The sequence below is a fragment of the Gymnogyps californianus genome, unplaced genomic scaffold, assembly GCF_018139145.2.
Source record: "Gymnogyps californianus isolate 813 unplaced genomic scaffold, ASM1813914v2 HiC_scaffold_31, whole genome shotgun sequence".
Lineage (NCBI taxonomy): Eukaryota > Metazoa > Chordata > Aves > Accipitriformes > Cathartidae > Gymnogyps > Gymnogyps californianus.
Window position 1 is genome coordinate 1,991,836 of NW_026114191.1, and position 12,436 is coordinate 2,004,271.

The 12,436-nt window shown below is 57.7% G+C and overlaps 1 long non-coding RNA gene across 1 annotated transcript; it reads right to left on the reverse strand.

Moving 5' to 3' along the window:
* Window positions 1-5,166: 5,166 nt before the first annotated feature.
* LOC127028316 (uncharacterized) lies at window positions 5,167-11,588 on the reverse strand. The gene is made up of 3 exons (XR_007767993.1): window positions 11,342-11,588; window positions 6,940-7,035; window positions 5,167-5,322 (listed from the first exon to the last, which is right to left on the reverse strand). It is a non-coding gene; the product is annotated as an uncharacterized LOC127028316 (long non-coding RNA).
* Between the last annotated feature and the right edge of the window lie 848 nt (window positions 11,589-12,436).

Here is a 12,436-nt window from a genome sequence, read left to right on the forward strand (position 1 = left end):
CCCACTACCCCCTAACACCCCCTAACCCCTAACCTACCCTAACCCTACCTAATCCTTAACCCCTAACCCTAACCCTAAAACCTAACCCCCTAACCCCCTAACACCTACCCTATCTCCCTAACCCTGTAACCCGTAACCCCTAACCCCTAACCCCCTAACCCCCAAACCCTAACCCTAACCCCCTAACCACTAAACTCTAACCCCCTAACCCCCTACCCGCTAACTCTAACCCCCTAACCCCCTAACCCCAACCCCCTAAACCCTAACCCCTTAACCCCCTACACCCTAACCCTAACCCTAATCCCCTAAACCCCTAGCCTAACCCCCTAACACCCTAAACCCCCAAACCCCTAACTCCCTAACCCCCTAACCACTAATGCTAACCGCCTAACCCCAACCCCTAACCCCCTAAACCCTAACCTAACCCCCTAACCACTAACTCTAACCCTCTAAACCCCCAACACCGCTCGCTCCTTGGGGCAGCCACCCTGTGCCACGTACTCGGAGAGGTCGGGGAGCTCACGGAGGACCTGGGCGGTCAAGCTGGGGACACTGGCAGTCAAGATGGTGTCCTCGCTGTCCCCTAGCCGTGGCACCACCGCTTGGTCCTGGGAGCAGTCGCCGTCCGCCACGTACTCCGAGAAGTCGTGGAGCTCATTGAGGAGAGCGGTGCTGGCGAGGCTGTTGGGGAAATGAGGGACATCAGGGACGGTGTCCTCGCTGTCCCCCAGCCCCGCCGGCATCGCTTGCTCCTTGGGGCAGCCGCCCTGCGCCACGTACTTGGAGAAGTCGGGAAGCTCGTCGAGGAAGGCAGTCAAGTCGGGGACATCGGGGACGCTGTCCTCTCTGTCCCGTAGCCCCGCCACTGCCGCTCGCTCCTTGGGGCAGCCGCCCTCCGCCACGTACTCGGAGAGGTCGGGGAGGTGGTGGAGGAAGGCGGTGAAGGTGGGGCTGTCGGGGACATCGGGGACGGTGTCCTGGCCGTCCGCGGTGTCGAGCCAGGTGAGCACATGGTTGACGGCGGTGTCCTCTGCCTGGTCAGGAAGGGCCTCGGCGAAGGCGGCCGGCCCCTGCTCGGGCAGATCCGCGGGCTTCCGCGGGGCCGCCGGGGTGGTCACCACTGCTGAAAAAGCAAAGAAAGGCAACCGAGCCCCGGGGCGATGCAAGCTTTCCTTAGCTTGGCCGCCCACCTGTGAGCTCTGCCACCCCCCAAAACTCACCCTTGGGCTTTGGCGTGGTTCTGCCGGTCGGTGGAGCCAGGGCGGGCTGGTGGGGGCTGGCAGCAGGGACGCTGTCCTCGATGGCCGCCCCGTCCTCATTGGAGGCCACCGAGGGCTTCTGGGCACTACCGGGCAGGGTGTGGAGCACAGCGGGGCCCACATGCACCCAATGCTGAGGCGCGGGGCGGCGGGGTGGCGGGGGGCCGGGTCGGGCAGGGAGGTGCAGCGGGCAGGAGCCCGTGGGGTCCAGGGTCTCCCCCTGGACCACAGCCGCTGCCCCAGCCCCCTTGGCTGGTGGGGCAGCAGCGTCCCCATCACCACGTGCTGTCCCCAGCCATAGGCAGGGGGACTGGGAGCAGGCACGTGTGGGAGCTGCACCCAGCGGGGAGGCTGCACCCCGGCGGGGAGCCGCGCCCCGCGGGGGAGCTGCACCCCAGAGGGGAGCTGCACCAAAGAGGGGAGCTGCACCCCGCGGGGAAGCTGCACCACGGGTGGGAGCTGCACCCCGACGGGGAGCTGCAGCCCGCGGGGAGCTGCACCAGCCGTCCCGAGGGTCCCAGGGGCCCTGGCACCCCATGCCAGACGCTGGCCTGCACCAGCTGGCCCGTGATGGGGTGGAGCTGGGCAGGCTGAGAGGACAGCGGCAGCCCCGGGACAGAGGGCAGCATGCAGGCACTGACCGGTGGCGGCATGGCCGGAAGGGTGCAGGTCACAGCGGGCACCTGCGATGCCATCGGCAGCTGGAGAGGGAACCTCTCTGTTGGGGGAAGCAAAGAGGGGTGATGAGGTGAGATAGTGGCGGGCAGAGCCGGCTGGGGGGTTACCTGGAGGGCAAGAGCACCAGGAGGAGCGGGAGCCTGCTGCTGTACCTGCCATGGCGGTTGGTCAGTGTGGGCTTTGTTGGGGGCAAAGAGCCTCCGTCCCCATGGCGATGGGTCAGTGTGGGCTTTGTTGGGGCATCAGAGCCTCCGTCCCCATGGCGATGGGTCAGCCTCCGTCCATGCGATGGTCAGTGGGCTTTGTTGGGGCAAAGAGCCTCCGTCCCATGGCGATGGGTCAGTGTGGGCTTTGTTGGGGCAAACAGCCTCCGTTCCCATGGCGATGGGTCAGTGTGGGCTTTGTTGGGGCAAAGAGCCTCCGTCCCCATGGCGATGGGTCAGTGTGGGCTTTGTTGGGGCAAAGAGCCTCCGTCCCCATGGCGATCATTCCGCCAGCACCTGCTTCAGCCAGCCTTGTGAGGGTTTGATTTTTTCAGCCCACAGCAACTTCCCATCTCAATGATTTCCTATCCTGATGATGATTTCCTGTGCTGAATGATGGTTTCCCATCGGCACGATGGTTTCCCATCCCAGCGATGATTTCTCAGCCCTGTGATGGTTTCCTAGCCCAACGGTTTCCCATGCCACGATTTCCCATCCCAAGCATGATTTTGGGGGGGAGGTGAATTTCCTGTGCAAGGGGAAGGGATGGGGCCGGCACGGTGGCCCTGCGATGCCGACATGTGTGTGCTGCCCCATCGTGCCGTGGTGGTGGGGATGGGGGGGGTTGGGGTGCTTTTGCGTTGTTTTTGTCCTCCCCCTCTCTGTCCCGGGGGGGCAACTGCTGCCCGCAACTGTGGTGGAACGGGTGCTGGTACCGTGCGCCATGATGGGGAGCTGTCACGAAAATTTGGCAGCTGGCCCGTGCCGACCGAGGAGAGAGGCAGGGATGCAAAGTATAGCATTACAAGAGGAATTCTTGCATTCGTGCGCATGAGCTGTCCCATTTGAACTGGGGCACCGCGAATGCAGTTTCACACATGGTTCTTACACCTTTCAGGTGTTCAGGTCCAAAGCAATTTGACCAGTCGCTGCTTAACACACACACACGCACACACAGGCACACACAGGCACATGCACACGCTGCTGTTCTGCAAAGCAACTCTAGTTCTGTGGCGTTGTCATCCATCTGCTTCTTTCTTGATCCAGACGACCCTGGAGTCGGTCTTGCTGCAGTTCCTTCTCTCTGATGCCAGAGAAGGGGGGCGTTTCACGGCGGTGTGGGATGGTCTGGGGTGCTGGCGGGATCTGGGTAGTGCAGGGGTAGTGGCGGGCGAGGATCCCCGTCCGGGGAGGGGGGCAGTGCTGTTTGTTCCCCTCCATTGGAGCTGAAGGGCTGTGCTATAGCCTTCGCGAAAAGAGAACTTGAGTTTCTGGGTGTGTTTGTCACGCTGCAGTGCTTTGCCCCAGTCTCACGTTTTCCGGTCAGTCCTGGAAACCGTCAGCTGAACAGTCCCAAAGCAGTGAGGGCGTGAGCGCGTTCTGGTTTGGCTCGGTGTAACTTGTGTGTCAGTGTGCGTCTGCCTTTGCTCGTTGCCTGCGTCTTTCTGTTTGAAGGGCTGACCTTTGGGAGGTTCTGCAGCATGGACTTCTTGTGCATCCCCAGCCTACACCCAAAGAGGAGGAGGAGGAGGAGGAGGAGGTGCGTGCTATCTTCCAAAGTATTACACTTCTGGACGCCAAGCCGACTTTTTGCGCGCCAACAACTGCTCCGCTGTGCTTCTTGGCCAGCGCTGGGAAAGAGAGCCAGAGAGAGCCAGGGCACGAGTGGCGCCTTGGAGGTGCAAGAGCAGCAGGCGAGAACGGAGCCAAAAGGGCCCCGAGGAGCCCTGACAAGGGGCTCTGCTCAATGCTACACAGGACAAGAAGCAAGCCCCAAGGGGGGCCAGCCTTGGGGCCCACCCTGGCACGCCACAAAGCTTCCTTCCCCCGCAGGCGGGGCACCAGGGCCACCTTCGTGGAGCACGAGCAGCAGGCACCTACTCAGAATGGCCTGTCCTGCTTTCGGCTGCGAGAGAGTTCATTGTCTTCCTAGGAGCTGGTACAGTGCTGTCTTTGGGATTTAGGGGGAGAAGACTGTTGAGAACACACTCATGTTTTAGTTGTTACTAAGTAGCGCTTCTCTGAAGTCAAGGAGTTTTCACTTTCCCATGCTCTGCTAGCAAGCAGGTGTACAAGAAGCTGGGAGGGAGCATAGCCAGGGCAGCTGACCCCAACTAGCCAAAGGGCTATTCCATACCATGGAACGTCATGCCCAGTAGAGAAAGAGGGGGGAGTTGGCCGGGAGGCGCGGATTGCTGCTGGGGCATCGCTCAGCGGCTGGTGAGCAATTGCGTTGTGCATCCCTTGCCTTTTCTTGGGGGTTCTTTCCATTTTGGGTTGTATTCCTTTTCCTTACAGTTCTTGGTACTATATTATTATTGTTATTCTTACTTAGGAGTGTATTTTCTTTTAGTTTAGTGATTCAACTGTTCTTATCTCCACCCATGACTTTTACTTTTTGTTTCCCCCCTCCTCCCCACCCCACTACCAGGGGGAGGGGGAAGCGGCTGCGTGCTGCTTCCTTGCTGGCTGGGCTTAAACCACCACGGGGCCCAAAGGAGCCCTGCCAAGGGGCCGTGCCCAATGCTGCAGAGGAAGGCAAAAAACCCCCGCAGACACTTGCTAGCCCACCGCGGGGGAAAAAAAGCCTTCCTCCCCCCACCTGCAGGGCACAACAGGCCATCTTCGTGGGGCATGAGCAGCAGGCAGTAGCCTAGCCAAAAGGGACCGCAGGAGCCCTGACAAGTGCTCATGCTCAGTGCTCCAGAGGAAGGCAAAAAACCCCCGGGGAGCAGTGCCAATCTGCCCCGGGGGAAAATTCCTTCCTGACCCCACAGCTGCCGATCGGCTAGTCCCTCAGCACGCGAGCAAGACCTGCTTCCTCCTCCCACAGCCTGCTCACGCCTCCCAGCACGTGCCCAAGCCCTACTCTTCCTCACTCGGCAGCCACCTCAGGCAGGGGCTTCCCAGAGGGGCCACGTGCCCCCGGCCTCATCCACCTTGGCGGCAAGAAGCCTTCCCGTGCCTGCCAGGACACCGGGGGGGCTCCAAAGCGCTGCCACCCCTGCCCACACCTCTGCCTCCCCTTTCTTACGGCTGCTGACCCTGGCTCTGCAGGGCAGGAGGACAGAGAGCTCTGCCGCGCTCCTCAGCTGCTCCTCCAGAAGCCATTCCCTTGCTCTTGCCACTGGGCTTGCTGGTTCCTCTCATCTCCTCAGGAGCTGGCGCCTGTTCCCTGAGGGCTCAAGCAGGATTGCATCCATCAGACGGGCTTGGAAGGGGGCCCCGCCAGCAGCTGCCCTTGCAGCGCAGAACCTCCAGCAGCCTCCTCCAGCCTCCAGTCTTCCTCCCTCCAAGGCATTCCACCGCCTCCTCAAGGACTTCCTCTCGGATGCCTGCGGGCTGCCTGCCGCGCAGGCTGGCCGCGGCACAGGGGACGATGCCCCCTTTTATCCTGCCCCGGGGCATTGTGACTGCCGCCTTGCCGGGTGCTGGCACTGTGACACGGGGGGGACGGGGCCCCCATGCGCAGCCCCGCCCGCCGCCCCTCCGCCCAGCACCCTTCGCAGGAAGCCCTTTGGGCTGCTGGCCCCGACGCAGTCCCCGGGCCCACGAGGCCCAGGGGGATGGCCCTGCCCTTGCTGGCCATGCCCTGCGCACAGCTGAAGCCACCTGCCAATGGCGGTGGCATGAAATTACTGAGGAGCTTCTTCAGCTCCAAAGGAACTGCCTTTGGTTGCTTTTCAAGGAAGAAAAGAAGCGACGAAAAGCAAGCCTCTAGCACACGCTTGGTAATTCATCCGTCTGCAAAACTGCTGCAATGAGGGCAGAAAGCTGCCAGGCTATGTCTAGGCACTGAAAGAATCACAACCTTTGGATGCCAGCTCTCTGTGAAGAGACAGGCCCTCCTCGCCCGTGTCCACACGGGCGTCTGATGGAGCAGCAGGCAGAGTGAGGCTAGAGATGCACTCCCTTGCCAGGACTGCCCCCTCTCCAGAGGGCTCTTGCGAAAAAGACAGACTGTCAGGAGCAACGACTTCAAACCGGATCTCATTGCCCACCTAAAATCTGGGCTTTGAGTCCTGCTTCAAAACGCACCGGGAGCCAGTGCATTTTCAGACCATGCTTGCCTCTTTGCAAAGGGCCCTGCAAGGCAAAGGGATGCTGAAATACCCCAGCCGGAAACAAGGAGCTCTAGCTGGACTAATTACATTCCCATGGAGTGCTGGATCTGGCAACAATCCAGACTGGAAGGCTCAAATGCCTCGACAATTGCACTGACTGCCACATCAAAAAACACAGGTCACGTCTTTTACTCTTTTAGGCTTTAGCCAATGCAGATGCCTAGTTTGTTGGAAGCGCAGGGGTAACTTGCCTGCCTTCTTGCTTTAACAATCCTTTCGGGTTTTTCTTTTCTTCTTTTCTCTTTTCTTTCCTTCTCTTTTCTTCTTGTCCTTGCCCTGCCTCGCCTCGCCCCGCCCTGCCCCACCTCCTCCCCCCTTTGCCCTTTGCCCTTGCCCTTGCCTTTTTGAGTTTCGCACTGGGGCCAGATCTCGCGTTTAGAGCTCAGCCCAAGTGCCTTGCAGCCACACCACACACAAGACATCGAAAGCTTCTCCCTCTCCCTCGCATTCCTCCTCCCACCTCCCCACACCGCGCACACGCCTCTCTCTTACATGCCGTCTGCATTGCCAGCCACTGCCTGAACGCTCAGTTACCCTTTACTAATTCCATACGAAGAACAGCTTTTTTCTCCACTTTTACCGGCAATTAGGAAGGGCTTGCTGTGCTCTCTGAGTAAGGAAGGACTTTGCAAAAGAGTTACAAAAGAAACGTGCAACACAATCGTGTAAACTCACCTCATCTGCATTAAGCACGCTTCCACGGGGCTTCGCATGTCCAAACACTCAAAAGGGAATGGTAACACACGATGTCATGGCCAAAGCCAATAGGTTCTGGAAATTGTGAAAACAAATAGGGAAAGATTCTTAGGACTGCATTTAAGGAATCAAGACTTGGAACACGGGCTCCTTCTCATGCTCCCAGCCGACAGGCACCTCTATTGCTGGCAATAGAAAGGGGGTTTAGCTAGCGCATACTTCAACTGCCTTTGGTTTTTCCGCTACCCGCACATGAACTAGAAGAAAAACGGAAGGAAATCCAGTGCGGTAACACCAGCACGGCTGAAATAGGCTTGCCAATACCCTGCCCTGCCCTGCCCTGCCCTGCCCTGCCCTTCTTCCTCCCTTCCCCTTCTTTTCCCCTCCCGTCCCAAGGAGTCAAATCATGGGGAGACTCTTAGTGCCGTCAATTGCCACGGCCTTTGCAGCTCCAAAACCACTTGCAAGGACACACCTCACAAAGGTTACAATTGCTAACAGGATTTTATTGCAGTTTTCTCAAGCTCTTTCCCAGCAGATGCTCACCAGCAGCAAGAGGGGGCGCACGTCTAGCCAGGAGCAGGCTGATGCAATCCTCACTTGAGCTTGGAAAAACAGCACTTGAAGCCTGGCAAAGGCAAGCCAGAGCCACAGAAAGTCGCAAATCCCCTACGTCGTGTGCAGAGCCGGACGCAGGATTCTTATGCTTCAGAAAACATTAACCTTTGCCAGAAACAGGGAAGCAGGCAACTGACCGATGCACAAAGAAGGTGCTCTCGAGGACAAACGGAAACCTTGTAGCAATGCCATTTTTCTCTCTCTTTTCGCAGAAGGAATTTTTGTCATGTGAATTTTTATCTTGGCATCCAAAAAACCCCCAAACGTTCCCTCACCTAGTTTAGAAGTAGTTCTTCTCCTGTGTTTCTAAATTCTTTTTTTCTTGCAGCCTGGGAGAAGAAAGGACTCTCATCAATGTCACCTCTCCCTTAGGACGAAAAGCTCAAAGACTAGGGCAGCAGGAATACAGGCCGAGCAGTCCCTGTTTCCTGAAGAGCGAGAAGTTGAAGAATGAGCATCGGCACCGATCACACCCAAAAGAGGAGGAGGAGGAGGAGGAGGAGGTGCGTGCTATCTTCCAAAGTATTACACTTCTGGACGCCAAGCCGACTTTTTGCGCGCCAACAACTGCTCCGCTGTGCTTCTTGGCCAGCGCTGGGAAAGAGAGCCAGAGAGAGCCAGGGCACGAGTGGCGCCTTGGAGGTGCAAGAGCAGCAGGCGAGAACGGAGCCAAAAGGGCCCCGAGGAGCCCTGACAAGGGGCTCTGCTCAATGCTACACAGGACAAGAAGCAAGCCCCAAGGGGGGCCAGCCTTGGGGCCCACCCTGGCACGCCACAAAGCTTCCTTCCCCCGCAGGCGGGGCACCAGGGCCACCTTCGTGGAGCACGAGCAGCAGGCACCTACTCAGAATGGCCTGTCCTGCTTTCGGCTGCGAGAGAGTTCATTGTCTTCCTAGGAGCTGGTACAGTGCTGTCTTTGGGATTTAGGGGGAGAAGACTGTTGAGAACACACTCATGTTTTAGTTGTTACTAAGTAGCGCTTCTCTGAAGTCAAGGAGGTTTCACTTTCCCATGCTCTGCTAGCAAGCAGGTGTACAAGAAGCTGGGAGGGAGCATAGCCAGGGCAGCTGACCCCAACTAGCCAAAGGGCTATTCCATACCATGGAACGTCATGCCCAGTAGAGAAAGAGGGGGGAGTTGGCCGGGAGGCGCGGATTGCTGCTGGGGCATCGCTCAGCGGCTGGTGAGCAATTGCGTTGTGCATCCCTTGCCTTTTCTTGGGGGTTCTTTCCATTTTGGGTTGTATTCCTTTTCCTTACAGTTCTTGGTACTATATTATTATTGTTATTCTTACTTAGGAGTGTATTTTCTTTTAGTTTAGTGATTAAACTGTTCTTATCTCCACCCATGACTTTTACTTTTTGTTTCCCCCCTCCTCCCCACCCCACTACCAGGGGGAGGGGGAAGCGGCTGCGTGCTGCTTCCTTGCTGGCTGGGCTTAAACCACCACGGGGCCCAAAGGAGCCCTGCCAAGGGGCCGTGCCCAATGCTGCAGAGGAAGGCAAAAAACCCCCGCAGACACTTGCTAGCCCACCGCGGGGGAAAAAAAGCCTTCCTCCCCCCACCTGCAGGGCACAACAGGCCATCTTCGTGGGGCATGAGCAGCAGGCAGTAGCCTAGCCAAAAGGGACCGGAGGAGCCCTGACAAGTGCTCATGCTCAGTGCTCCAGAGGAAGGCAAAAAACCCCCGGGGAGCAGTGCCAATCTGCCCCGGGGGAAAATTCCTTCCTGACCCCACAGCTGCCGATCGGCTAGTCCCTCAGCACGCGAGCAAGACCTGCTTCCTCCTCCCACAGCCTGCTCACGCCTCCCAGCACGTGCCCAAGCCCTACTCTTCCTCACTCGGCAGCCACCTCAGGCAGGGGCTTCCCAGAGGGGCCACGTGCCCCCGGCCTCATCCACCTTGGCGGCAAGAAGCCTTCCCGTGCCTGCCAGGACACCAGGGGGGGCTCCAAAGCGCTGCCACCCCTGCCCACACCTCTGCCTCCCCTTTCTTACGGCTGCTGACCCTGGCTCTGCAGGGCAGGAGGACAGAGAGCTCTGCCGCGCTCCTCAGCTGCTCCTCCAGAAGCCATTCCCTTGCTCTTGCCACTGGGCTTGCTGGTTCCTCTCATCTCCTCAGGAGCTGGCGCCTGTTCCCTGAGGGCTCAAGCAGGATTGCATCCATCAGACGGGCTTGGAAGGGGGCCCCGCCAGCAGCTGCCCTTGCAGCGCAGAACCTCCAGCAGCCTCCTCCAGCCTCCAGTCTTCCTCCCTCCAAGGCATTCCACCGCCTCCTCAAGGACTTCCTCTCGGATGCCTGCGGGCTGCCTGCCGCGCAGGCTGGCCGCGGCACAGGGGACGATGCCCCCTTTTATCCTGCCCCGGGGCATTGTGACTGCCGCCTTGCCGGGTGCTGGCACTGTGACACGGGGGGGACGGGGCCCCCATGCGCAGCCCCGCCCGCCGCCCCTCCGCCCAGCACCCTTCGCAGGAAGCCCTTTGGGCTGCTGGCCCCGACGCAGTCCCCGGGCCCACGAGGCCCAGGGGGATGGCCCTGCCCTTGCTGGCCATGCCCTGCGCACAGCTGAAGCCACCTGCCAATGGCGGTGGCATGAAATTACTGAGGAGCTTCTTCAGCTCCAAAGGAACTGCCTTCGGTTGCTTTTCAAGGAAGAAAAGAAGCGACGAAAAGCAAGCCTCTAGCACACGCTTGGTAATTCATCCGTCTGCAAAACTGCTGCAATGAGGGCAGAAAGCTGCCAGGCTATGTCTAGGCACTGAAAGAATCACAACCTTTGGATGCCAGCTCTCTGTGAAGAGACAGGCCCTCCTCGCCCGTGTCCACACGGGCGTCTGATGGAGCAGCAGGCAGAGTGAGGCTAGAGATGCACTCCCTTGCCAGGACTGCCCCCTCTCCAGAGGGCTCTTGCGAAAAAGACAGACTGTCAGGAGCAACGACTTCAAACCGGATCTCATTGCCCACCTAAAATCTGGGCTTTGAGTCCTGCTTCAAAACGCACCGGGAGCCAGTGCATTTTCAGACCATGCTTGCCTCTTTGCAAAGGGCCCTGCAAGGCAAAGGGATGCTCAAATACCCCAGCCGGAAACAAGGAGCTCTAGCTGGACTAATTACATTCCCATGGAGTGCTGGATCTGGCAACAATCCAGACTGGAAGGCTCAAATGCCTCGACAATTGCACTGACTGCCACATCAAAAAACACAGGTCACGTCTTTTACTCTTTTAGGCTTTAGCCAATGCAGATGCCTAGTTTGTTGGAAGCGCAGGGGTAACTTGCCTGCCTTCTTGCTTTAACAATCCTTTCGGGTTTTTCTTTTCTTCTTTTCTCTTTGCTTTCCTTCTCTTTTCTTCTTGTCCTTGCCCTGCCTCGCCTCGCCCCGCCCTGCCCCACCTCCTCCCCCCTTTGCCCTTTGCCCTTGCCCTTGCCTTTTTCAGTTTCGCACTGGGGCCAGATCTCGCGTTTAGAGCTCAGCCCAAGTGCCTTGCAGCCACACCACACACAAGACATCGAAAGCTTCTCCCTCTCCCTCGCATTCCTCCTCCCACCTCCCCACACCGCGCACACGCCTCTCTCTTACATGCCGTCTGCATTGCCAGCCACTGCCTGAACGCTCAGTTACCCTTTACTAATTCCATACGAAGAACAGCTTTTTTCTCCACTTTTACCGGCAATTAGGAAGGGCTTGCTGTGCTCTCTGAGTAAGGAAGGACTTTGCAAAAGAGTTACAAAAGAAACGTGCAACACAATCGTGTAAACTCACCTCATCTGCATTAAGCACGCTTCCACGGGGCTTCGCATGTCCAAACACTCAAAAGGGAATGGTAACACACGATGTCATGGCCAAAGCCAATAGGTTCTGGAAATTGTGAAAACAAATAGGGAAAGATTCTTAGGACCGCATTTAAGGAATCAAGACTTGGAACACGGGCTCCTTCTCATGCTCCCAGCCGACAGGCACCTCTATTGCTGGCAATAGAAAGGGGGTTTAGCTAGCGCATACTTCAACTGCCTTTGGTTTTTCCGCTACCCGCACATGAACTAGAAGAAAAACGGAAGGAAATCCAGTGCGGTAACACCAGCACGGCTGAAATAGGCTTGCCAATACCCTGCCCTGCCCTGCCCTGCCCTGCCCTGCCCTTCTTCCTCCCTTCCCCTTCTTTTCCCCTCCCGTCCCAAGGAGTCAAATCATGGGGAGACTCTTAGTGCCGTCAATTGCCACGGCCTTTGCAGCTCCAAAACCACTTGCAAGGACACACCTCACAAAGGTTACAATTGCTAACAGGATTTTATTGCAGTTTTCTCAAGCTCTTTCCCAGCAGATGCTCACCAGCAGCAAGAGGGGGCGCACGTCTAGCCAGGAGCAGCCTGATGCAATCCTCACTGGAGCTTGGAAAAACAGCACTTGAAGCCTGGCAAAGGCAAGCCAGAGCCACAGAAAGTCGCAAATCCCCTACGTCGTGTGCAGAGCCGGACGCAGGATTCTTATGCTTCAGAAAACATTAACCTTTGCCAGAAACAGGGAAGCAGGCAACTGACCGATGCACAAAGAAGGTGCTCTCGAGGACAAACGGAAACCTTGTAGCAATGCCATTTTTCTCTCTCTTTTCGCAGAAGGAATTTTTGTCATGTGAATTTTTATCTTGGCATCCAAAAAACCCCCAAACGTTCCCTCACCTAGTTTATAAGTATTTCTTCTCCTGTGTTTCTAAATTCTTTTTTTCTTGCAGCCTGGGAGAAGAAAGGACTCTCATCAATGTCACCTCTCCCTTAGGACGAAAAGCTCAAAGACTAGGGCAGCAGGAATACAGGCCGAGCAGTCCCTGTTTCCTGAAGAGCGAGAAGTTGAAGAATGAGC